At 38.8% G+C, this 27,500-nt stretch overlaps 1 protein-coding gene across 4 annotated transcripts in view; it reads right to left on the reverse strand.

Annotated features, from left to right (window-relative positions):
* Positions 1 to 27,500, reverse strand: part of GULP1 (GULP PTB domain containing engulfment adaptor 1) — a 228,236-nt gene that overhangs the window by 129,801 nt on the left and 70,935 nt on the right. Inside the window, exon 1 of one of the 4 annotated variants that reach the window (XM_042474280.1) lies at positions 6,531 to 6,668. The exons of the other annotated variants lie outside the window; for them this stretch is intronic. The gene's annotated coding sequence lies outside the window, so the exon portion shown is untranslated. Of the gene's footprint in view, positions 1 to 6,530; positions 6,669 to 27,500 lie in introns of those variants that run through there. 4 annotated transcript variants of the gene reach the window in all.

Raw genomic sequence — 27,500 nt, forward strand, 5'->3', positions numbered from 1 at the left:
ATCACCAAGGGAGGATAGAGAAAAATGCACTTTAGTAAAGCTCTGGTAGCATATAGCAACAGGCTGCAACCACAGTCACCTTTATCCAATTTGCCAAAAAGAAAATTCCATAAATTTAAATCCTAAATGCATTAAGAGTATGGAATGTCTTCTTATCATTGGCTACTTCATATGTGAAGACAAGCCTTGTTTCATCTCTGCTCAGTTTCTAAAATATGAACTGTTGGGATGCAAACAGAACTTCCTACATGTGGTTTTCAACCTTTAGAATTCTTTGAATAAAGATGTTCATGGGCATATCTGAGAAATATGACTCACTGCAAGTTCCAATACAGAATAACTTGATCCTTAACTTCCAGAGTAATATACAGATGACAATACCTTCCAACTGTTATTTTGGGGGGTTTGTGGTGGTGGTCTTCCTGAATTTTCCAACAGTTTCTCAAACAAATATCAAAATAGAGTATAATGTTCTCGCAATAGGGATAAAAGGAATATTCCGTAATTCCATTCAAAGACTTGGAAAAAATAATAATGAGGTTCTCAAGTGTCCAAAAACCCAGACATGGAGAATTTTCCTCTAACCCTATTCTCATATTTGAATAGACTTGAGAACTACTCCTTCTCCCCAGGTCTGACTCAGATATTTCCTCCCCCGCCCCCCAGCAAAACAGGTAGCAGGATAGGAAAGTGAAGAAGATCATTGTGGGCTTTATTCCAAGAACCAGTGTACCATTATGTCATCTGCAATATCATGAACCAGAAACCGAACACAGGCAGAAAGGTTGATCCTCCTTGTTTGGCTGCTTCCCATTACACTGGAAGTGGGGAGCTGAACTGATTGTGGAAGGCCACAGTTTTCATGATCCTTCCTAAGCTTCTCCATGCACTACCAGATTTCATGGGGGGCAGGAACCAAGTGAGAATCATAGAAAGCTATAGCCTCCCCGATCCTTATTTGCCTCTTCCAGATCCTTCCGGTATTGTATAGGGAGATGCAGGTGAATGGAGGGACAGGAAAATGCCATTCTCACTGAATATCACATGTCAGAAAATTCTAATTTAGCTATGTATTGTGTAAAGAAGGACTTCTTTTTATCTTTTTTTTTTTTTACTTCCACCACTTACAGTCAGGGGAGATCCCAGATTCCAGTATCAGAAAGGAAGGAGAAAAACATTTTCCTTCCCACTTTCCTCATCCCATCTTTCTAGGCACTATTTTTGTTCCCTTCCTTGCCCTTTCTTTATAATAAACAGACCTATGTTTATTCTCTCTGTTTATTCTCTATGTTAAACTGTTTATTCTCTATATTAAACATACCTTTCCTTAGAAGGAAGAAGCTCCAGCTCCTTAATCACTTTGGTTGCCCCTTTCTACATCTTTTTAAGCTCTACAGTATCATTTTTTAAATGACCAAAACTGTACACAATATTCCAGGTATTGTTGCTACATATCCTCATGTTGCTCCCAACTTATGGCAATGCTAAGACAAAACTATCATGTGGTTTTCTGGGAAAAATTTGTTCAAAGGAAATTTGTTATTGCCTTCAGAGTGTGGCTCGCGTTGCAAGCAGGTTGTTGATGTTGCATTCCCCCAAATTGTTTCCAACTTACAGCAACCAGACCACTGGGTTTCTTTGATAGAATTTGTTCAGAAGAGGTTTGCCTTTGCTTTCCTCTGAGGCTGAGAGAATGTGACTTGCCTAATGCCATCCAGTGGGTTTCCACATCTGAGTGAGGACTTGAATCCTGGTCTCCAGAGTCATAGTCCAACACTCAAACTATTACACCATGTTTACCCATATTTCAAGTATGGTCACACATAAATAATGATGATGTCTAATAGTTTGCCTTTTGATTTCGTTTCCAATGATGACCAACATGTAATATGCCTCCCCCCCCCCCAAGAACTGCACACAGGGTTACTATTTGCATTGCTTCCAGCTCAGCTCCCCTTAGTGTAGTCAAACTGAGACTTTAATGCCTATTCCTATAGTTTAGAGACATTATTTTGTAGCTCTTTGCAATTGATTTTGCTGTAACCACTGAAAATAATGTGATGTTTGTTGTCTGAAAACCTCTGCACCTCACCACTCACCTCTAATAACAGTTCATTTGTGAACAAACTGAAATGCCTCCTTTCCAATGCAGATCCTTGGTGCACGCTGTTTACACGTCCCCATCCTAAGAAGTGATTGTTCCTATTACAAACTTTCTGTTCTTTCATCAACTTTCAGTCCATAAGAAAATTTCTCTGATTTCAAGACTACTACATTTTCTGAGGACTTTTTGGTGAGGTATTTTGCCTAAAGTCTTTTGAAGTCCAAGTACATAATGTTTACCAGATTTCCCTGTGCATAAAACTACTGACTATGAGAAAGAAAGAAAGAAAGAAAGAAAGAAAGAAAGAGTCTAGAAATGTACTGAGACAGAACTTTCCTTTGCAAAAAAATTGACTTGCTCTTTTTCAGTAACACTTGCCCTGCTATATATGTAATAATTTTATCTGTAATAACACTTTTTATCAAGATTACCATCCTGTAATTTCCTGGTTTCTATCTTCTTCTTCTTAAAAAAATGGCTTTATATTACCACTCTCTATTTTTCTAGTGGAGCCACCACAGAAAGAGAATAACCAGAATTATTTTCTGTATCAGATGCAGCAGTCTTCCCAGTTTTCAGGTAGTTGGAGTGGGTGGAAAATTCACCTCTCCACTATCTGAGTATGTCACACTGCACAGGAGCATTGGTCATGAGCTCAAAAATCATCAGTATTGACTTCGAAGTTGAATAACTATTCCATTCCATTCCACTGTGATTGTGAATTATTTTTAAATGCAGTATCATTGATTTTTTTAATCCCTCAAGGATGTGCATGACTATGGAGTGAGAGCTCAGTGGTTGTGCATAGTTCTTAAAATTCAGCTGTGAAACCTCAATGGCCTACAGAACAATAACCATCAGCAGCAAGACTGAAACAATCTTGTCTACTGAACCATCCAGTTTACACATAAATTCCATTAAGCCAGGAAGCATGTCATAACACATCCCTTCCTATCTTGCTACTTTCTCTTTCCAGAGACATGCATATCTAAAGATAGTACTTTAGAGTTCTTGGATTGAGCTTTCAAACTTTTCTACATTCTGAAAAACAGTGCTTATGCAAAATGACAGATTTCTCAGCCACTCTCCTCTTGTCAGCAAAGATTCCAAGCAATGTATCAAAGACATGATACTCAAATAGGAGATATGCACCAGGGCATATAAAGTTTCAGTGATACTAGTTTTATACAGATTTGATCAAAAGTATATACAATGGCTTGTATGCTTTATTAGAATAGATTTTAGATAAGCAGAAAATACATCATGCAGGCAGACAAGCTGTTGCATTGATCTTTGGGAATATAATATGTCATTAGGGGTCCAGTACATACAAAGGGCACTACTTGTAATGCCTCTTGTCCTTAGAAAGCAAGGGACTTGTTTTCTATCCCGTTTACTTTAACTTATCAAGTGAATGCGACAGTCAGGAGCGCCTGTTATCAGCTCCAGCTGATACGCCAGTTATGCCCTTTCCTTGAAGTAAGGGACCTAGAAATTGTAGTGTATGCACTGGTAACCTCACGACTCAATTTCTGAAATGCACTCTACATAGGGCTACCCTTTTACCTAGTTCAGAAAGTGAAGCAGCTTGTGTTTGATTACACTTCTCCTAAGGCAGAAGCTCCAGGTTGCCCCCTCACAGCGCATAGTGCACCTCACATTTCTAAAACTTCCATTTAAACAATTAAGGAAGACAATCCACAGGAGTGGGGAAGGCCTCAAAAAAAGATCTCCCCTCCTGGGCCTAAGTCACATCAAAACCTTCCTCTGTCCTCCAAGGCCATGAGTGCATTTGTAGACAACAGAGCTGGGAGAGTTGGGTTTTTTTCTGCCCTAAAGACTCCGTGCTTTACTAGTTTAGTCTGGTTTCCTGAATGAACCTGAAAAACAATAGATTGGCTTCAAAAATTAATTTCTTGGTTGTTCTGATGGGCTCTCCCATGCATTTACCTAATTAAGTTGTGATTCAAAAACTATGACCACAATAGAGCTACAAGAATTCATCCTAGATAATGAGAAAATTGAAATAGTCAAAGAATCCCCATAACCTAAATCAAATATTGATCAGAATGGAGACTGCAGCCAAGAAATCAGAAGACTAGCATTAGAATGGGCAGCTATGAAAGAACTGGGCAAGAACCTAAAGTTTAAAAATGTACTACTGAGCACTTGAGTTACAATTGTCCAGTCACTGTATTACCCATTACCATGTATAGATGTGAGAACTGGACAGGGAAGAAAGCTAACAGAAAGAAAATAAACTTTCAAATGTGGTGCTGGAGTAAGGTGCTGAGGATACCATGAACGACCAAGAAGACAAACAAATGGGTCCTTGAACATATCAAGTCTGAAGTCTTCCTGGAAGCCAGGATGACCAGACTGGGGTTGTCATACTTGGCCACATCACGAGAAGGCATGAAATAGCAGAAAAGACAATGATGCTAGGAAAGGTAGAGGGCAGAAGAAAGAGAGGAAGATCACACTTCAGATGGTTGGAGCCTGCAGGACCTGAGCAGAGAGGTTGTGCACAAGGGGTCATGGAAATGTCTCATCCACAGGGTCACTGTGAGTTGAGGCTGACTCAAGGGCAGTTAGTAACAACAACAACAATAGCATTTGTCCATGGTCCAGGCTGGGTATTGTACCATAAATTCTTAGGTATTAGAAATGGAAATATATTTTCAGGACAGGAAGGGATGAAGAGGCAGTACAGACTGGCACTTTGTGCCGGCCTGACTGCATACTAGGGGTGAAGAAGGGCTGAGCATTCACACACTCCAAGCCCTTCTTCCTCTGCTGGGGTGCCATCTTGACACATCCACTTTACACAGGGCATGCCACGATGACATCCCTTGTGAGCAGAGCCCAAACAGCGCTACACACAAGGGGTGTCATAACGCTGCGCCACGGTGGTTATGGTACCCCTTCTACAGAGTAAAAAGACGACGCTTTTGAGGGCTTCTTTTTGCTCCATGCATAAGCCGTGGCATCTGGTTACCATGGCCTGCTTCTGGAGCTCAGAGGGGCTGTGTTGAGCAGCTTGTCTGTTGAGCCCCGAAGTGGCAAGTACAGAAAATTGCAAAGGCCAAGACTACACTTCAGCTCATCAGTGTATTTTAAAATAACTTCCTGTTGTTGTTTTCTTTTTTTTTAAGTGTCACATTGTACAACAACCATAATGATTAGCATGATTATCAAGGTGTGTGATATTCACATAGCCATATGCATCAACTTCTAACAATAACCAGCTCTGCTAAAGATAGCAAGGGGTAATAAATCCAAGTCTTGATCCCAATGCTAAATGAAGTGGTATTGCTTGTGAGGTTACCATAGGAATTTATCCACTCTATCAAAAGGCCTGCCTAACTCTTTATGACATGTATTGTATATTGCTACTGAATAAATCAAAGCTTCATAAAAGGCTTAACAATCCTCAAAGCAATTCGCCTGCAAAGTCCAATTGCACTGAATGGGACCCGTGCCAATCTGTAGTCTAGGGAGCACTGGAGCATGATGGTGCAATCCAGAAGCAATTTAAGAGTTTAGAAAAAAGCAGCTACACTCATGAGTATGCTACACATGAATAAATAGTTGCTGGACTAATAACTGTGTACATAAGCTCAGTGGTACAGTTTCCAGCTGAATAAATGGAACGAAATAGAGTATTCCAGCAGCTGAGTGCTTACTAGAGAAGGCAGCAATTAGCATTGGTGCTTGAAAATAATCCTACTGTGCACTATCCTGCCCTCTTCCAGGCAGACAGTTCCCTCAGGGCAGGCTCCTTCATGTTGGACAATTTGCTGGTGTGGAATTCACAGTCAGGATTAGCAAGCAATGGTCAGATCATACATCAGACATTTCAGCGCTGTCAGTCTTCAGTGCAAAAACTCTCAAGCCCTGCCAAGCATATCATATTACTCAGCAAGATGTCACTCACTGACAAAGCAACATACAACCAAATAATGAGGAAGCAAAAGGAACAATATTTGATAGGCTCATTTGATCACAGTGTTTAGAGTGCTCTGCAGGGAGGGGTGAGCAACAGGACAGCAAACTGATTGAGCCATGATACATTGGCCTCCACAAGAAATAGGTTTCAAACTGGATTAAAGAGCTTTTTGGCTGGGCATTTGCCTTTGGGTTGCCATAAGTCAGGAATGACTTAAAGGCACACAACATCAATAACAATTAAAGATGGCAATGTGTATTGGCCCTCAAACCTTCAAAAAGGTATTTTCTCCCCCTGCCCTCACTGACTAATGAACCTCCTCCCGCAACAAACATCCCAAAACAGCCAAGAATGAAATGGTGACACATCACTTCCAGTTTCATTGTTGCACAATGATGCAGATCATTAAGGTAAAAAAATAAAAATAAAATGGATCCTATATCCAACTCTACTGAAACCAAATAATGGAAGCCAGACCTTGTGTGGGAGCCTTTTGCTCAGAACCACTCCTCATGAGCCTTTAAATTTGCAACTTCTGGTCCTTTAGAAGCACAGTCCTTCTTCCTCAAATCAAACTTGAGAGGGGTACTGCTTGGTTGTCAGTTTCAAGAAAACTGCTGATCTTTCCAGTAAGTCAGTTAACTCCTTTCCAGACATACACATGCAGAAGGACCAATTGTCCCATCCAGTATTCTCTGGTTCCCATGGTACCCATAGTTACTTAAGTGGAAGGCTCCGAGGTGTAAAGTCAGAGTTCACGTCTGTCATTTTAGGGGGATTTTCTTTCGATCATCTTTTTCTTCTCATTATATATTATATATTACAAGCCTGAAAGACTACACCATGCCTGATGTTGTTTCCTTTACCCAAAGGAAGCACAGTGCAGTGTTTCTTAAACTATCTGATGTGGTGGACAAATAGGATATCTTTCCCAATGTGCCAGGGACAGTCAATATTTTTCTCCCCTGGATTTTTTTCCTGCCTTCTTGACTGTCAAAAAGAACACAGGGGCTATTCCTTAGGACTTTTTTCCATAAAATTTTCCCCCTATTTTTAATATAACATTAGAACACAATTCAATAATGAAGCTTTAATATATATACAAAGTTTTGTCCTGGGCATTTCAGAAGTCTCACTGAAATGAACAGTGCTGGTCTCAGCTCAGAGACATGGAGAAATGAGGACACACTTCCAGATGGGTTGCAACCTCATTTTCCTTCCCCTGGGAGACTATAGCAATAGAAATACCAAGTACATTTCTATACCGCTTATCAGTGAACTAGCACTCCCTAAAAGTTGCTTACAATGTGTAAGCCACTTGCCCCCAGCAAGCTGGATACTCATTTTATCAACCTATAAAATGCTGAGTTCACCGTGGGAGCCCTCCAGGATTGAACTTACAGTGATGTGGCTGCAGCATGACATTTAATCACTATGCCACCAGGGCTCCCCAGAGAAGCCTGTCTTCATCATCCAAATTCCCTCCCTCCCCTGCAGCACCAGCATCCCCTTCCAAGGTTTGACAGCTGCTGAGGGGAATTTTTTTTTAATGGAACAAATAGTCCTAAGGAATAGCCCCTGTGTACTGTCAAAAACAAAACAAAACACATACACACACAATGCCACACTTATGCAAGTGTATGCCACTAACAAGATGCTGTCCATTATTTGTTAACAGTTATGCAATTGGGCGTCTCGATCCATTGAAACAGTCCATTAAAGTGTTTATTGGCTAATATATATTTACTGATATTGACACAGATTACCTCAATTTTTAAAATACAATTTGCAGTTTAGTAATCTATTATAAACTCTAACAATGTTATCTGGATTCAACTTGGATTGTGAACTCATAAAACTGTATTAAAATGTCACCTGCATATAAATGAATTTTATTAGAGTAATTGCTTTTTATTTTCCCCTTTACTCTGATATCTTTCCTGATGTACACAACAAAAATACAACAAAAATAATCTCTGATTAATAAGCAGGGTGTAGTTTCCTTATAAATAGTCACAATCATCACTGATTCATCTAAAATCAAGGAAAAACATCCAGTGTGATCTATTTATTATTAAATATTTATACTCTGCCCATTAACCAACATGGCTTACTGCTGAAACTGTGGGTGTATTCTGTTCAAAATTTGCAAGTGGTTGGCTGACATACAAAACAAGCTTCTTCTGAGCAAACAGTAGTATTTCTGCATAGAAAATTGTATTTCAACATAAAAATATTTTCTGTACAGAAAACGCTGCCTTCTCTGCAAAACAACCACACACACACACACACACACACACACATTTTGCACAGAATAAGTCCAAATTGCAAATCATTCTGAAAACTGCATAGTTTTCAAATAAAATCTCTCATTAGTTTATTCAAGAAGAAAGTTAGTGAAAAATTACATTCCTAATTCTAACTGTGGCAAATCAGATGCCAGAAGCTTACAGGACACATTTCCACAACATCCATGTTCCCTCATGTTCCCTTAAACTCATGTTCCCTTAAAAATTGTATTCAGAAGCACAGTGAAAGAAATCTATTGCCATTATGCAAAGTATCTATGGAGATTATCAGGTGAGGGAAAATTGGGAAAGAACCAGCAATGCTCCAGCAACAAACCATTCACAGGGCAATACCGTGAATGGCTTCCCAATAGCACGAATGAAACACGATTGCCAAGGTGTGAAAACTAATTGCATTTTATTTGTGCCATTGAGGAAGCAACCCGAGATCTCTGAACTTTAAAGAGAGTGCAGGAAGCAACCCTGCATCTTTAAACTTTAAAGGGATTGTTCACTTTCACTTTTAAATGCTCTCTTTAGTTGAAATGTCCTGTTATGTCACAATGTCCCTTTTGGTTACAGTCTTTCCTCTTATATATTTTCTGTCACAGTCTTGATTTTTCCCCCCCTCTTCCCATCCATTTGGATGGGGGTGAAATAAAGGTGAGGGGAAATGAAGATGGAGGTTTGTTAAAGCAAAATAAAAAGACGATTCTTGTGAAGCTGCAGAAACGCTGCATGGGACCACGGCAAGAACAACAACATTAAAAACAGACTTAAGTATCGAAAATGATTTATAAATAAATAAAGCAACTGGAATAAACAAGTATTTTAAAAGTATTATACAAATGTAGATTTTGAGTTTTTTTGAAAGTTTCCTTTTACTGTTGTCATTGCTCCTGCTCCTACCTAGTATTCCTCATGTCTTTACTTTGTTCTTATCAAATTTCTTCTTATCAATTTTTTTAACTGTCCTTTATCTGGACTGGAATATATTGATTTTTAATATGGACAATTGTGAAGTGCTTTCAGAATAATGTACAGGCAATGTACAAAAAACAATATACAAAGAGGGGAAAGGAAACTAAGGAGCAGAATTATCACTGCTCCAAAGAGACCTTTACCGTTTTGAGTTATTCTGAATAACCTTGTGAAATAACCTTGTGAGGTAGCAGGACAATGAAACATGAAGAAAGGAAGGGAGTATGCAGGAAAGCATATAAACAATACATTTAGTGGACTGAAACTGGCAAACACATATGGCAATATCTTTTCAAGAGGTTTACAATAGCTCAAGTACTGAAATAAATATAACTATCAAATTCATTCCTAATTTTACTTGAGCAAACATTAAACAGTTTGAATTCAACATTGTTAGAAGGAACACAATCAATACTTTTTCTTGTTTTACATTGTTTATAGTATGTGCAATATAATATCTTAGTACTAGAATGTTACCATTCTTACAAACAGAAGCAACCAAAAATTGCTGATGTTGCCATTTTTCATAGTTGGACACATTGAGAGCTTTGGCAATTATCTAAGTACAAACATAGACTCGCATATTCCTGCCTTTACACATATACATTATCCTTAACTTACAGACTGCCCAATTATAAAGTTCACCAAGTGGTATGCAGGTAAATAGAAAACATGGAACACAAAATCAGAATAAAACTATTTTAATAAAACAGCAACAAAGGGCTAAAACAAAAAACAAAACAAAAAAGTCCTAAAAAGTCCAGCATACAATAAAACTAAAGTAAAACCTGGTAGTAAAAGTTAAGCTGCACACAGATCTTAACAAATTGCATCAGTTCTTAAAATACCTGAGAGAGTAAAATGCCAATTATCCAGCACAAAAAAAGATCACATGTAAGTGCCAAGTGAAGCTCTTCAAGACAGGTTTTCCATAGATGGGGTTCCACCACCTTTCCACCAGCTCTTTTGTAGTATCACCTAACTCACCTAACACAACTGGAGCAAATGGTATTCTGGACATCTCCACTACTGCAACAGAATTATCTCTGGATTCTTAGGCTGCAACCTTATATTCAAAACAGGGAGAATCCCCATTAATCTTAATGGGATATACTATTGAGTATTGCTATAAAGAGTGAAAGTTATAATTTTATGTGGCACCTGTTGGGAGGGGAGAAAACATGTAGGGGCAAAATGCTGTAGAGAGAAAAGGAGCAGAGCAAAGATTTCCATGCCTCTCCATTCCCTTAAACTTTTGTACCCTAATCCAATAGGATCAGCAGCAACCCTGCACATACCTACCAATTCAGTTCCTAATCAAAAAACACAGGAATAACAAGTTACACATCTATTATTAGTGGTTGTTGCAGCAAGCGATACATGTACAGAACTCTGATGTCACACATGGGTCTGAATGTCTGACTCCAGAGAGCAGGCCCAAGTGACAATCGCTATATCTTCAGCAACTAGGAAGTAATTTACTTGAGGAGACAGAGATAGTACATGTTTTGTGGGAAGGAACAGGCTCTTAATTTTGCACATTTTAAGGAATCTGATACTTTTAAGTAGGATACAACTAGTGTGTTGTAGTGATCAGGTAGTTAAATTAGGATTTGAGAGATTCAAGTTCGATTCTCCACTGAGACACAGTCCTCACCAAATGACCTTATGCAAAGCACATGTTCTTAGTGTGATCTATCTCACATAATTGATGTAAGGATAAAATGAGGAGCAGGACCATTTAGTTATAGACTAAATTATTTTTATATAGAGTTCAATTAGATTTTAATCTTTCTAAGCGTTTAGTTATGCAACTTTTTATCTCCATTTTTTAAACTTCCCTAAGCCTCCTTCCATCCCAGAGCTGGAAGAAAGGTGGAATTTAAATAAAATCATAACCAAGAAACTCACATAGGTTGTCTAGACTTCACAGAAAGAAAAGCAGAGTATCAATGTACCAAATATATATTCAGTGGGAAACTGAGCTCAAAGCATGAGAGCACATATCCCTTTGTACCCATTTTTTATTTCTTTGAGCTCCAAGCTTCAACAAGTAGAAGCAACATAAGAATAGTAGTTGTGGATTCATGTGAAGCATTGGTGGTTTCCTTCTACAAGTGCTCAGCCTTAATACACACACACACACACACACACACACACACAAGCTTTTTCAGGGTGTCTTGGCGATAAGACCAATCTGCACAAATCTTTTTAAGCATCCCACTGGACCTGTTTTGGTCCCTGACACATTTGCCCTTGGAACACCTACTTCACTAAAGCAAACTACCTGCAGTGCATCCTTTCTACAATTTAACAAGGCAAATCACATGACTGATTGCTGTTTGCAGTTAGGATAACTTCCCTGTGTTATAATCTACTTGCAGTCATGAATATCACTACTTATTACTAATGATGGAGTAAGGATTTCCTAGAAAAAGAGGTGGGTGCAAGACATTATATAAATCTCCATTCATTTAGAGACATTAACTCTTTTTACCAGTAGAAGCAGTTTTTTGTATTTCATTTTATATTGAGTTAATTGTGATAGCTGTATTTTTCATTCTCACTCATATGAAAACGCTACGGAATGATGATTGATTAAAGTATATAGAAGAAAATAATATCCCTAATGTGTATATCAGGAGAAAGTACAATTTTATTCATGAATGAATGTTCTGACAAGAGGAGCTTGATACAAATCCCAGAAAGAGGTGTATAATTAAAAACAAAAACAGAAAAAGGTTCTAGATCAAATGAAATGATAAAGCTATTATTCAGACAATTACCCCAGATTCAAAAATTGAAATCTGTGATGCTGACACATGTTTTCAACTGTTTTTGTTACTGCTCCATAAAACAAGAATTAAACTTTTTAACCAAAGACACTGATGCTTATCAAATTGAGAGTATGTACTTTGGCAGGAGGAAGTAAAGGGGGAAAAAGTTAAATATATGTTACAACTTTTTTTCCTTCAGTCTAAATGGCAATACAACTGCAGAATCCAAACTTAGCCATAATGCTATGGCTTGACTTTTATTTTATTCATGAAAGAAGTGAAGTTTCTGATATGAAAACTCTGTGAAAACTCTGACAAGCTCAGAATGAACACATCAACAAAAGCATATATATCCCCAGTACACAACCATAGATGAATTCCTAAGGTGAGTACTGTGTTCAGTTCTGGGTGCCTCATTTTAAGAAGGATATAGTCCAGCTGAGGAGTGGCATGACTGCAATCTTTAAATACCTCAAGGGGTCTCAGAGAAGAGGATACAGGCCTTTCCTCTGCTGCCACAAAGGGTAGGACCAGGTCTAATGATCTGAAGTTACAGGAGAGTAGATTTTGACTGAATGTCAGAAGGAACTTCTTGACAGTAAGAGCAGTTTAGTAATGGAACCAATTGCCTAGAGAGGTGGTGAGGTCTCCTTCTCTGAATGTCTTCCAAAACAGACTGGACTGTTATCTGCTGGGGATGCTTTAGCTGGAGATCCTGCATTGAGCAAGGGGTTGGCTGTGATGGCCCATGAGGTCCCTTCCAACTCTATGATTCAGTGATACCAAATCTTGTCTGATCTTAGAAGCTAAGCATGGTCAGCTCTGGTGAGTACACCAGGTATTGTGCACTATATTTCAGAGGCAGGAACTTGCAAAATTACTTCTGAATATCCCTTGTTTAAGAAAACCCTGAGAAATTGATGGTGTCACCATAAGACAACAGGCAACCATACACACCCCTCTACAGCTGTATCCATGCACACAAAGACAACCATCAAAATAATCCTGAGAAAACAACCTCCAAATGCCAACTGTGTAAGCCAACATTGGATCAACATTTTTATTTTGAAACTCATTTGTTAGCTATTTTATCCTGCTCCAAGTGTCATCTAACAGCAACAGATTTTCATGAGGTACAGCCAATCAATTTCACTATGAAACTTCCTCTGAAATGAGCATTCAGTTGTTGATGCCAATTTTTTGAAAGGTCTCAACACTGGCACCATATTGCATGGCATTCACAGGTGAGGGAGAACACCTATATTAAAATCTCTTTAATGCAAGGTGTTGGTCATAACCTTTAAAGCCCTTCATGGCTTGGGCCCAGCTTACTTATGGGATCACCTTCTCTTATACAATCTGCCCTGCACACTCAAGACCTCTGGGAAAAATTTACTGCAGTCAGCAAAAACTAGGCTGGCAGCGGTTACCCAGAGGACCTTCTCTTCTGCCACTTCCAAGTTATGGATTAGCCTGCCAGAGGAGATCTGACATATTGTCAGTCTTGACTGCTTTAAAAAGGAGGTCAAGGCTTATCTCTTCTGGCAGGCTTTCCCAGACTAGCCTCTCAGTGGCCTCCCATCAATTGCTTCATAATTGTCCCTGCTAAGTTTTATAAATTAACATGTATTTTTATTGTTGATGGGAGGGTTTATGGGTTATGATGTTTTACTGTATTTTAATGTTATTTTATTGTTAGCCGCTTCAATCTGCTTGGAGAGGCAGGATATAAATAAATGTTGTTGTTGTTGTTGCTGTTATATGATGCTTCCCCTCTTCCCCCTTCTCATCAGATACAGAGGGTGCCTATATGGTCAATTAGTGGCAGGGGTGGGACGGGGAACCTGGGCAGCATTTGGATTTAATTCCACATTCAGGAAAGAAGATAGACACCATCCTCATCAGTTATGGGAGGGGTCAGTTACTTATTGGAGATCAGGAGGAATTATATTTAGTCTTTTCTCTTAGCTTTGGAAATGCAGCGAGATGTGACCATTTGCATCTGCCCTCCTCTAATTAATTAGGCATGATGGCATTCTACAAAGCTAAAAAGACCCACTGTATGGGGGTACTAAACATCTCCTTATGCAACAACCAAAAAAGAACACATGCTAGGGTAATAGGAGGTTATGCCAGCATATGTCACAAACAGGATTCCAGCCATAAAAGGCTTCAGTGAAGTCATTCTTGAAGCCATTCTTGAAGCAAAAGTTGCTCCATTCTGGCACATAGTTTTTTTGTGAAGGCAAAGATAAGACATTAAATCAGAACTAAAGTTTGTTCCTTCTGTGTTTCTAGATTCCTTGTAAAATGTACAGCTTTAAATATTCAACTTTGCATTAGCACACTTATTTGCTGTCAAATGACATAGCCTTTGGCTAAAATAATAAAACGGTTTTACTGCAATGTAACTGTAGTAATATGACATGTTGTTGAACTGTAATGTACTCATTGATTAGGGTTCATACAGTCTTCTACCAAACGTACTACACTGGTTTGCTGACATGACTGGATTGGTTTACTCACATCACTGCATTGTTTGGACAACCTCAGTATTGCAGGATATCACACTGTAGTTGTTGGCCAGGTTTTTTCTGTACTCTGGCCTTTGTGAAAATAGTAGAAAATGAATAGCTAGTAGAGAGACACCTCTAAGCATGAATACACAACTGGATTCACTCATGCTAGTGGAAACAAAATTTCACTTTCAAAAACAGCTCTCTGGCTGGTCAAATCTAGGATGGTTTGCCAGCTCCCTTGGTAGAGTTCTATACAAACAAACAAAAAGTTGTAAGTTTTGCTTCCACTTGAAGATCACTGGAATTGGTAATTCCCCTTTACATAAAGTATCAAGTGCATGCAGTGAAACATCATGTTTTGGTTTTATCTCCTAATTTTGCTGGCTTCTAATGGGCAATATATTACAGTTGAAGCCTCATTATCAAATTTATTGTAATTTAGGAACATAAGAACTTAAAAGGAACCTTGCCAGATCAGATCAAAAAATAATCTAATCCATCTTTCTCTTTACACCATGGCTAATTAATTGCCTATGGTAAATCCACAAGCAGAACATAGGAGCAACAGTGTTTTGCAGTAACTGGTATTAAGAGGGATCTACTGATAATCAAAGTGAATATTTAGTTATCATGACTAATAACTACTGAAATCCTCATAGATAATTCATTGTACTATTCAATAAACTTGAGCAGTACCTTTTCCACATCGTATTCTGAATTCCTCTTCTGTCTACATAAGCTGTTTTTTGTCACCATTCAAATATGTCCACTTTTCAAAGTCCTGCTGTAAGGACCTACAGAGTTATAATACAAAAATATTTCCAAGAGTCCAGTTCTACTTCACTCTGTCGAATAGTTTAAAGGATTTCCATTTGGTCTATTGCTTATTTCGCTACGACAGACCTCTGTGCATTACAGTAACATCTCTAATTTGCTCAATGCAGCAGCTAGTGTTATGCCAGAAGGCATTTGCAAATATCATCAGGTTCCAAATGAAGCTCCTCCATCCTCTGGCTACTTCATCACACTAAACACAACACTCACTGGAATTACACTGACAATTTATATTATGGAACAGCTCACATTTAAACACCCTGACAAGTAATTTCAGATGGCTGTTTAATGGACACCAAGCTGTCAGTTTTGATGGAGACAGACTTGCCCAAGGTCACCCAGTGTGTTTCCATGACTGAGTGGAGATTCAAAGACCCCAATCACTAAATAACACTGGCTCAGTATCTACAAGTACTTTACATCAATTGTGTCCATATGCTGATATAATAGCATCTGACAGAAGAGAAAATCCCCTTCCTTGCAAGCCACCAAATGCACTCCAAAGATTTGAGGATCCTCCAGCCCACATTTTGATAATGTGAAGAGGAAAAATAAGGTGATAAAAGGCATCTTAGAAGAGCAAAAATCCACATGGACAGCAGCAGACATGGCTCCTCACTAACACACAACTCGCCTGGATGAAAATCATTTGAATGAGGGAGGAAAACTTCCACTGAAATTCAGAGAATGGCTCCAGGGTGAATGTTGTCCATGATTTTGGCTTAATACATAAACACTAATCTTGTTTTATAATTATACTGTATAAAAGATTCAAAACTTTATTTTCAAAATCTTAAGTATGGACTTTTTAAAGGTAACTATTAATCAGACAATAAAAAACAACACATAGAAATGATGATCAACTAGTGACATAAAAAGCACATAGTTGCCAATACTGAAAGTTAATTAAGTGCTTTTCTTTTCTGCACTAAAAATAACACTCTTTGGGGCTCAAAGTCTGTCTTTGGGGATATACATGCTAGGATATTTCTAAATCTCTTCAAAATTAATCGCCAGCACACTGAAATCCAAACGATGGTGACTGTAAGCTATTTTTGTCCTTTAATTAGAAAGTGGATATATCAATCTGTTATGGAAAAAAGTCCATGCCACAGTCACATCTATCATAATATGTTTAAAAAAGAAGCTTCTCTTTGAATGTACACTTAATGTACCCAACAATTTACAAACATGCCAAAAACTTCCTGATGGCAAAGCTGTTCAACTGTAAAACAAAACAAACAAACAAACAAACATGCTTCCACAGAGGATGGTGGAATCTCTTTCTCGGAAGGTTTTTAAACAGAGGCTGATAAAACTGACAGACTTGTCCATCCATAATTTTCTTCTTCATTAAATGATCTCAGATAATTAGGAGTCAATGTGAGGTGACATCATCATGCTGCTTTGTTACCAGTCGGATCTGTCTATACACAGAAGTCAATGACAACAAATCAGTGAGGGCAACGTTACTTGGATAAATTGCATAAATCTATTGTCCTTCTTACTGAGCTGTAATAATTATTTTATCAGATATTATTTTATTGCAACCACTACTAACTACAGTTAAGTTTTTTTAAAATCACTAAGACCACACAGAGACATAATACAGTAGACATTAAATAAAGCACCAGAAAAATGTAGCATAAACACAAAAAGATTATCTATCTACTCAAAATCACCCCCTCTGTCTGTGTTTCATAAATTAAATGAGGGTATGTCCACTGAGCTTTCTCTCACACATTTGGGTATAATATATAGACTGCCCACATAATCCAAGTTTGCACATTAAAAACCAATACAGCTAATTGCCTTAACCAGTTTGCGTTCATTAAATATTCAAAGATTCTTTTTGTACAAATAAAACATTCAGGAAGTATTGTGCAGTCACTATCTGAGAAAATGTGTTTATGTTAATTTGCAGGAAAACAAACGGTGAAGATGGCAACTTTGCAAGGATTAAAAAAGCTAATCTTCAGTACACATCACCAGCAACAGTTCCACCTGCTGCTATGAAGCACCTACGAGAAGTTTACTTTGTGGATGATGCAAAAACCATTCCCTCTGCTTTAGAAACATAAAGAACGAGAAAGACTACCTTAACACATCAAGAGACCCAATCTGGGGCAAGGGGTCAACAAATGCAGAATTTTTATTTCAGCATTTTTGTAAAACATTGTGCAGAGCGCAATGTTTTGGGCTAAGGTTAAAGTTTTGTGTAAATGATATTACTGTACACACCAGTGACACAACTGTCTTCTTCCCTACCTGAGCAATAACTATGGCAGTGCTACTTCTGAGAGCAAGAGAACAGAAGAAATGCCCAGCAGGGAGACTGAAGCCCAGATACAGCCCTCAGCTCCTTTCTTTCCATTAACCATCACACATACATGATCCCAAAACACATGAACTATGTGGTAACATGTACCTGATGCAGGATTACCTGGAAGTATGGCATCACTGCAAGTCCCACTTGTCAGCATTCATGGGCTGAACATTCAAAAGATGGAGGAGGCTGGGTTGGGGACAGTATGTTTGCAAACATAGGCAACTGACTCAAAAATGAGCCTGGAAATCAAATAGGAAAGTGGGCAGTGACATTTCATAACTAAAGCTTTCTGGCATACACTTTCCCAGGACTCCCCATTCTCCCAGCACTAGGCAATCTGCATTTTTTGGCTTGTGAATATGTCCAATTCTTGTTAGGCTTGTGGAAGAACAGGTTCCCTTTGTTTTTGCTCTTTTCCAGACATTTTTCTACTTCTGGAAATCTCAACAGTGTAAGCTTGCTGCAGTGGATGGTGCTCTTTGTGTATTATATATGGTTTTGTACTCAAAGAACAAAGTTCAGTCTGGTGGGAAATAATTCTGCTTCTCACTCTGTGCCATAATTAGTTTTATCTAATGTCATCCTGAGCCATCATGGTGTAGTGGTTTGACCACTGGACTATGCCTCTGGGAGACCAAGTTTTGAATTCCTACTCAGCCACCCAAGTCATACTCTCTCAGCCTCAGAGGTATGCTAAGGCAACCCCCCCCCCCCCAAACAAATCTTGCTAAGAAATCTCTGTGACAGTTTTACCCTAGGGTCACCATAAGTTGGAAACTGTTTGAAGGCACAGAACAACAACGTCAAACTATAGTAGATTCCAGTTACATTTTTTTAAAAGACAAGAATCTACTGACTATTCCAATATACAAACTTGAAGATTTATATAAACTTCTTTTCCTTATGCTTCACTGTTCTTTTACTACTGACAAGTTATCCAATATGTTTGCCAGATGTTCCTTGCTGTTAAGAAATCCTTACTTCAGAAGTATTCTTCCTTACTCATAAAATCACAGCCCCCACAGAATATAATATATCTATGGTATCCAGTTAACTCCTAGCTCTACAGCACTCTAAAAATGGGTGCTGTGACTCCCAAACGACCTGTTTGGGAGGCTTGGTCAGGCATTCTTTAGGTGTTTCCAGATGAGTTGTTGTTGTTGTTGTTGTTATTATTATTATTATGCAATTGCCTTGCCTCATTCACAGAATTTTATATCAGTTCCAGATGACATTTGGTGTATCTACATTTCAGAGTCAAAGCAGTTTGACACCACTTTCACTGCCATGACTTGTATCCTAGAGAATCCTGGGATTTGTAATTGGATGATGTATTGGTTTGTCAGAGAGCTCTGGTACATCGGCAAACTACAAATCCCAGGATTCTGTAGGATACAGTCACAGCAGTTAAAGTGGTGTCAAACTTTTTTAATTCTGCAGTGTGGATAGGTCCTCTGTCTCCCATTTGTAACTCTTTGGTCGGTTCCAACCAGTTCTTAGATCTTTCTTATTACATCAGAAAATCTGTTAAGGAAGGAAAGATAAAATGACACACTACCTTTGGATTGGAAACGATAAGAGCCATCTGTCTGTAAGCACTAATACCCACTACAAAGAATGTGCTATTCAGAATTCAAGTGGGCAGACACTCATATGAACAAGATCAAGTGGGGATAAAGAAACTCTATACATTATCAGATTGTGATCACTTCCAAAAGAATTCAGCATAATGCAGTATTATACAGAGAAAGGGAAGGAGAGAGGGAATGGCCTACAGATATACTTAAGAGTCATATGAAGGAGGGATGAAGGGGAGGGAATGTGGCAGCACATTTATACTAACTGGGGTTTTGGGTTTATTTATTTTTTTACATTAGCTTTTCATGGATACAGGCATTTGAAGACCCAACTGAAGGAGCTATCTTATTGAAGAAGCATTATTTGTGCTGATTTTAACTGTGTTTTAACTTATGTTTTAATATTAATAATGTTTTAATATTTTTTAACTTTTGTGAAGTAATGGTTATTTTGTTTTTGTTTTTGTTTTGTTTTTAAATACTGCAACTCGAATCCCATTGTGGGAGAAAGGCATGATATAAATCTTTGAAACAAACAAACAAACAAACAAACAAACAGGCATTATAGTTCTGTTTGTGCTTCATACAGTCCTTAGCAAAAGTGATTTAGCTGACTCAATACAGTACAGTGATTAGACATGCAAATAAGCAATTTATGCTTGCATATAGAATCTAGTAAAAACAGTCTCTAATTAACCTAGATACCTGTGATCTAGCTCAAGCAGCATTATTTCTCCTACAGTGAAATAGAAGTTGGCCTCAAAAACCTCTGTCTCTATTAAAATCTATGTCTCCATTATATCAAGAATGAGAGTATTGCAGCTGAATTGACCCAAGTAAATGAGATGATCTAATAAAAGTGATGAAACATGTTCAGTGATAAAACATGTTACATAGAGCAGAAGATCTGGAAATCCATCACTTTGATGCGGGAGACAAACTGAGACTTTGTGGGACAGCTCCCATGCAATTAAAAAAAACCCATTTTTTTAAAAAAAAAAGCCAAAAAAAGGACTCAACAGAACACAGTTATATGTAAATAATGTGTGCACATACAAATAAATTCTAGAGATTAAACAAAAGAGCATGTGGGTAAAAATAAACGGAGAAAGAAGTAAAACATAACATTTCATGCATCAGATGAAGAGGATTGTGGCTCATGAAAACATATGCCATACCAAATGTGTTTTGTTTAAGGGAACTCTTTCTTGTTTCAGCTGATATCTTTCAGAAAGCATATCTAGAAGATATGGAAACTACAGCTAAATCCTGATGGGCCTTTTTAACAATTTTCTCTTTTAAAAGAAGAAAGGGAAAGGGAGGTGGGGATTAACAAATCCAGCTTCTCAATCAGTGGATTGATCAGACTTTCTCCTGAGTAGGTGTTTCTGGATTGCTTCTGAAAGCACCAAAGCTCTGTACATCTTCTATAGCTATCAAAACCCTGTTCTTGGTATAAAAGAACTTCATAATGGTTCTTGCTATACATCTAGCTTTGATGGAATAGTAACTTTATATCTAGACCCTTCAAAGAGGACATTCAGCCATCAGGTTTTTGTTTTGTTTTGTTTTTAAGTATGACTCTGTGAGTAATCTCACTCACATATTCTGGGTTTGTTAATCACTCTATGGAACTGCATCTATGCACATCTCTGGGAGTTAGGTTGCTCACATATGCCAGCATTCAAATAAAGATAGAGTCAGTGATGCAAATGTATTTGAAACACGTTCAAGGCATGGAGAGTTATATCCTGGTTTATCCACTACCAACAACATGAATATATATTTTTAAAACAACTTGATTATCCTGGGTTAAGTGGGTATTTTGGCAGCTCCCACCACCACCATCACCAAAACTTAACTGGATGCATTCAAAATGCATGTGAACAACAAAAATTCAACTTGGATTCATTCTAGATCATTTTAACTATCTGAATTGGCCCAAAGAGAGCTGGCTGAAGAGAAACAAACATAATTAAATAACTAAATTATTTCATGGGCTGAATTAACCCTATCATTAGAAACAGGGTATAACATACCAAATAAAAGCACTTTTGGTTTTTTATTGTTGTCGTTAACTGCCTTTGAGTCAGCCTTGACTCATGGTGACTCTGTGGATGAGACATTGGCCTGTTACAGACAGCCAAAATAAAGCTGCTTTGAGTCACAGTGGAGGTATGGTGTTTCAATGATGCATGCATCCTAAGAGTCCAGAAGTCACGCCAAAGCCATGCTCCAGCCCTAAGGACTGGAGCGTGGCTTTGGTGCGGCTTCGGACTCTTAGGACACATACATCATTGAAACACCATACCTCCACTGTGACTCGAAGCAGCTTTATTTTGGCTGTCTGTAACAGGCCATTGCCAAGTCTTCCTATCCTCAACCACTGTATTCAGCTCCTGACATCCCTGACTGAATCTAACCATCTGGCCTGCAGTCTTTCTCTATTTCCATTGCCTTCTAACTTTCCTAGCATTATTGTCTTTTCTAATGGTCATGCCTTCTCATAATGTGGCCAAAGGAAGACAGTCTCAATTTAGTCATCTTTGCTCCCAGAGAAATGTCAGGCTTGATCTGTTCTAAGAACCATTGTTTATCTTTTGGGCCATCCATGGTATTCTTAGCATTCTTCTCCAGCATCACATCTCAAATGAGTTGATTTTTCCTCTGTTTTCTTCAATGTAGTTCTCATGGTATTTCACTGGGAATACCACAGTTTGGACAATCCTAACTTTGGTGTTTAGTGTCATGTCTTTGCACTTGAGGATCTTGTATAGTTCTTTCATAGCTGCTCTTCCCATTCATAGTATTCTGATTTTTTGAATGCAGTCTCTGTTCTGATCAATGTTTGATCCAAGATATTGGAATTTTTTTGACTATTTCAACTGCCCTGTTATCTAGTATCATTTTATGTAAATAATCCGTGGCTATTATTTTTGTTTTCTTAATGTTCAACATTAAGCCTACTTTAGCACTTTCTTCTTTGATTTTCTTTAGTAATTGTTCCAAGTCTTTTGTTTTGTTTTCTGCTAGCAGTGTGATGTCATCTGTGTATCTTAAGTTGTTGATGTTCCTTCCTCTGATCTTCGTTCTTTCTTCCTCTGAGTCTAAGCCTGCTCTGTGTATAATATTTTCTGCATACAAGCTGAACAAATAGAGTGATAGAATGCAGCCTTTCCTGTCCCTTTTTTGGGAACCATTCTGTTTCTCCATATTCTGTTCTAATGGCAGCCTCTTGTCCTGAGTACAGATTAAATGTCAGGATAATCAAATGTGGTGGTATTCCCATTCTTTTAAGAGCATTCAATAGCTTTTCATGTTCTATTCAGTCAAAGCATACTTTGTGGTTCCAGATAAATATTTAAAGTTATAATAAAAGAAATTTGATGATGCTCAAATATTCCTATGACAAATTTGAACTTGTATATGTATGCACACGCTGTTCTCTTTTATTTTAAGCAAACATTTCAAATTTATCATTTTATTGCTTTTAGCAGTTGTTTTCATTTTAAACCTCTGATTTTTTTAAAAAAATAAAAAGCAGTCTACAGTATTAAAAATATTCTTATTGCACCATCTATCTTGCCTTTAGAGTATGCTTGTTAAAATCCCCAAAATTACCCCGACACAGTGTCATTCAAACATTATAGTACTATGTCCTCCTTCTATACCTAGTGAATCTTTTACTGCAACTTATCTTAGTGGATATCCTTGCTGTCTTCTGTATCATTCACGCTCAGCTGTCCTTACACATCTGATAAATCTTCACTTCTGTCCTCCCCATGTGAAAACACTCTCTTAAAGCCCAACTGTGTTAATTGTATCATTAAATCTGCACATCAAGTCTTCTCTACCCTCATACAATCTTATAGGAATACACTTTATCAAGAACTAGAGGTGGATTAGTCAATTACAAAGAAAAACCTCCTCCCCTACAGATCAATGTAATCAGGACTGAAGTTTATCCTTAACTATGGACACTTTGCCACTTTTAAGAAAAAAAGCTTATAGCAAAGATGTCCCAGAATCAATAATAGAGAGCTTATCAGAAAATCACTGAAACAAGAAAAGGAAAGTACCATTGTGGAAAACAGGAAACTTGGAGCTGCACGAAAGAACATGATTATCACTTCAGTACTGAAGGAAAATTGCCATGGGACTTCATGAATAACAAAAAAGAAAGAAAAGTATTAACAGTCATCCCATGTTTCTTAAGATCAAAGATCCAAGGCTGCAAATTAAATCAGGAACATTGTAATGAGAAAAACAAAGGCTTGGGTAATTGCCTAAAAACCATTGTGTACCCATGATATATTGTCAAGTGTTACAATAGTGGGTAGTGGCCCTAAATATTATTCTTTTCTATATATCTATAAATCAAATAGATAAGATTATCTCCTTTAGTTACATTCAATCTGCATAAACCAGTATTATCCCAACAAGGCACACTTTAGCTTCCTAGGATTTTGCACCCTCTAGAAAAATGGAAAGATATATACATTTCAGAACCCTTTCTCCCCTGTTATTTCTCTTAGGAAACCTGAGGCAGATACAATATTTATGAAAGGGGAGAAGAAAAAACAGAATAATGTAGGAATAGAAATTAAGCTGAGAACAGCATTCAATAAATATCTTCTAGGTGGGTTACAGACTGCCATGAAAGTATGCAACGAGCGCGTACTAGGGTTAGGAAGGGGCGGTGCTACTGCACCCCCTAACCCTAGCGCGCACTATGCGCGCACAAAATGGCGGCGGCCGTTCCACACAGCCGCCACCATGATGACATGACGAACGCGCCGCCTCCAAACGAGGTGGTGCGGACATGACGCCATCGCTCCACGTCAGGGCGCTTAATGCGCCCTTTGCACAGAGCAGGAAGGAGCTCCGTTTCGGAGCTCCTTCCTGGTTTGTGTCGCTGGGCGCAGCCTTCAGATCGCTGCACCCAGCAATGCAAGGAAGCCCCAAAGACACCCCTTTCCAGGCTGCGGGGAAGTGGCCTTTTGCTGCTTCCCCACAGCCTGCAAAGCGGCGGATCAGGGCCTCGGAGGCTGCCGGTCTGGCAGCTGAGGCCCCGATACACCGGGGAAAGGGGCGCCTACAGGCCGCCCCAAAGGGGAGGTCTGTAACGCGCCCTAGTTTAACAAAAAAATACTGTTGCTCAGGATTGTCTACATGAGAGGACAAAAGTTATGTTCTGCAATCTTCCTTCTGCTCCAACCCCCAATAATTTTGTAGAAAAAAAATTCTTTCTAACATAACACAGACTAAATTATAATTAGATCTCTTTGGAGAAAAGGCACATAAATATGGACCCTTCTAAGCATTAAGTTGAAGACAGACCTCTGTGACCCTACTGTTTTCATAACTCAGAACTTGAGTACAGATCCTCTGAACTATCTTCAAAGAGATGCTCCACACAGTATATGTAACTTTTCCAAGTGAATGCCAGTATGACAGGTAAAGTGGCAGAGGGGTAAACAAATGAGTTACACCTCCTTCTTGCTAAGCAGTGAGAGGGGCAGGGAATGCTTGTTGTTTTCAAAAACACTCTGGATAAAAATGTGAATATTAGCCACTGCATTCAGTGCTAATACCTTATATCCTAAGTGGCCCAGGTTTACATATAATAATCTATTAAGGCACTGAAGCGTATCCTCCAAATGCCACTCTACTGCCAAAAAGAATATTTTAACATATTGTACAGAGAAATCATGAACCATCTTAACAAGAAAATGCTTTTAAAAGAATTCAAGCATTAGTTTGCAAATTGGCAAAGACAGCAGCTCTGGGGAAATGGTTTGGTGAAAATTGTTGCTACTGGAAATCCCCAGCAAATAAAAATTGTCAAGCTTCACCCTGGGTTTATGCCCAAGCTCCAGGACTGACTTTTTGTTTTGTTTTATTTCACATCAATCTCAGTGCCTCCCCCCAAATAAGCAACAGTCACCATCCCTATCACAGAAATAAAACTGTCAGGGTGGAACACTTCATGCATTAGGGGTTCCATTATAGAACAAGTTATTGTGGTTGCCATGCAATTCTTGTCTCTTTGATTTAAAAAGGGAAAGGTCAGAGGTCTGTTAGTAATAGGTATATTTCAGACATTGCTATTTAACAACTGTTGAGATGGGTTCATGGGAGCAGAGGAAAGCATATTCAGAATTTCATGTGCAGCAGGATTTCTGTTTTCTGAACCATGCAGCAAAAACTGCACAACAGATGATAACCATAATAATGCATCTGCCACAAATCCATATTGAAGTGGTATTTTTGGTCCCACCTCATTTGTTCCCTAGAAAATACAACAATGCTGCTTTAAAGAAAATATGAACATGAACATATATTACAAGTCTACAGTGGTTGCTTATTACGGATCAAATGATCCATCACTAGAGTGGGTGTCAGACCAGTGTGGCAACTCATGTTGTCACTCCCATGGACCTTCTCCCACTGAAAAGAGAGAGGGTGGCTTCAGCTCTACAGCCACAAGGCCCACAAGAAGCTGAGACAGGACACAGCATATGAGGACATGGAGAGGAGGGAAGGGAAAGGAAGGTGAAACTAATTTGCTGACATGCACAGATTGCTTGGTTTTAAAAAAGAGAGAGAGAGAGAGGTTTGGTTGCAATGGTGAGAGAGAAAGAGAGAGAGAAGATGAGCACTCTGTGTCTTTGAGGCACACATACATAAAATTCCCAATATGACAAGGTTCTTTCTTCTGTGCCCATTTTCATCATTCTGCTCACTCTGGGGGGGGGGGGGGGGATCAACCCCCTGAGATTAGGGCACTAAAGCAGTATTCTGGGCATGTGAGCCAAAGCAGGTTCCCCAATTGCTCTACAGCAGTGGGAGCTGGGAGCCTTGGTGGGCAAGTTGAAAAAAAGGGAGGAAGGGGGAGCAATGAGACACAGAATAATGCTTTTCCTTCCCGCCCATCCACTGCCTTGCTACTTATTGAGGCTGAAATCTCTGTGGCCCCAGCATGGTTGTCATCCAGCAAGCTTCCCCATTGGCTGCAAGGCTTACTGAGAAGGGGGGCTGTTACAAACTGCCCAGGCAGAGGCAAGAAAGAAGGTAGTAGGGAAAGAATGCAAGGAGAGCAGCAGTGTCAGGGGCTCACTCCCAAAACTCTTCCCAATAACGGAAAGTGGGAAGCGGGTGGGAGAGACAGTGAGGGGAGAACCAAAGAAGAGGCAGGAAGCAGAATTCAGGGGAAAGAAAAAGAACACGTAAGAGAACTTAAGGAGTTAGAGAATTGCTATTGTGTGTTGGGAGCTACAGTTTGAAGAAGGCACTTATGTGCAAAGAGTACAGAATGACAAACAGGCCAATATCAGGGCAAGAGGGATCAGTTATGACACTGTGCAGCTCTGACACAGACCCACAGGACTAGTAAATCAAAAGGAAGGGGCGGAGAGAATAAAACTAGAAGAGCTAACACTTAAAATGTATGGTTTATGTCAATCTAAAAAGGAAACAAATCTGCAGGCAGAATTGAAGAGAAACAATTTTCTCAAATCAGTATTGCTTCTCTGAAATATTAACTCTAATTTAAGGAAATTAGAGGTGGAGGGAGAATCTAAAATCCATTAAAGATGGAAAATGTGTGTGTGAGAGAGAGAGAGAGAGAGAGAGAGTGGTGCACATTTCTGTAATTCAATTGGGGACTTATTTCAAGGTAGAGCTCTCCACTTCCCCTCTGTATGTTGTATCTATCTATCTATCTATCTATCTATCTATCTATCTTACAAAAAGAACCTATTGGAGTCACACAGTCTGGAGAAGCAATGTGAATTTCCAACCAATTGCTTCAGTCCTCCTTTGGTTTTCCTTGACTTTACTGGGAATTCCATTACGCCACCCCTTTGTCTTCTCTTACTAGATCAGGAGTGCAGATTCCTTCATCTGATCTAACTGAATGAGGTCTGTTTTTGCTGGCTGTAACAAGCAACATACAGCTGAGAGGCAAGAGGAGGGGGAAACTGGGATTCTTTAAGAACAGCTGAGAATCCAGGATTGCAGAAGGCTAACTGTGGCAGATCCCGCTGATCCATAACTATTGGAAGTTATGCACCAGGGCCCCTAGTACAGCCTCCGAAGGGGTCGTCACAAGTTTTCCAGGTCAGAAGCATCCCTCTCCTT

The sequence above is a fragment of the Sceloporus undulatus genome, chromosome 1, assembly GCF_019175285.1.
Source record: "Sceloporus undulatus isolate JIND9_A2432 ecotype Alabama chromosome 1, SceUnd_v1.1, whole genome shotgun sequence".
Taxonomy (NCBI): Eukaryota; Metazoa; Chordata; class Lepidosauria; order Squamata; family Phrynosomatidae; genus Sceloporus; species Sceloporus undulatus.